This window comes from Erythrolamprus reginae, chromosome 5 (genome assembly GCF_031021105.1).
Source record: "Erythrolamprus reginae isolate rEryReg1 chromosome 5, rEryReg1.hap1, whole genome shotgun sequence".
In the NCBI taxonomy this organism is placed as follows: domain Eukaryota; kingdom Metazoa; phylum Chordata; class Lepidosauria; order Squamata; family Dipsadidae; genus Erythrolamprus; species Erythrolamprus reginae.
This window is the reverse complement of record NC_091954.1, coordinates 53,789,468-53,789,969: the sequence shown is the minus strand read 5'-3', so window position 1 is coordinate 53,789,969 and position 502 is coordinate 53,789,468.

Below are 502 nucleotides of genomic sequence, written 5' to 3'. Positions count from 1 at the left end.
ACTCGGAATAAATTAAGAAAAATCTCCCCCTTTCCACTCGAAGTGGGTAAGAACCTGGTGGCATTTCGATGTTGAATCTCCAGGGAAACATTAGCCTGTTTCCCACCTTCCCCCAGCCCAGAAGAAACCCTCTCTCAAACGATGGTAAACTTCCGAAGCACCAGGCTGCGGGGGACTCTGAAGATCGTTCGCTTTTTGGGGAATTGGCGGCGGGGGGTGGGTGGTGGAGGTGGTAGATGAGAACGATGCGCCCTAGCTGTCGCCTCGCCTGGGAAAGAGAGCCTTCTAATTCGGTGGCGCCCAGTTGCCTTGGGTTTATTTACTCCCACCCTCTCCATGCAGGCCGGCTTATGGAAGTCGGGGTTCCACCTCGCCGGAGGGCAGCGATTGGAGGGGTGCTGAAAAAAGGGGGGACCCAAATGGACCTTTGGATGCCTTCTCTCCATCTCCCGGGGGAAAACAATGTATGTGTGTGTGTGACTGGCAGAGTTAAGACAATTGG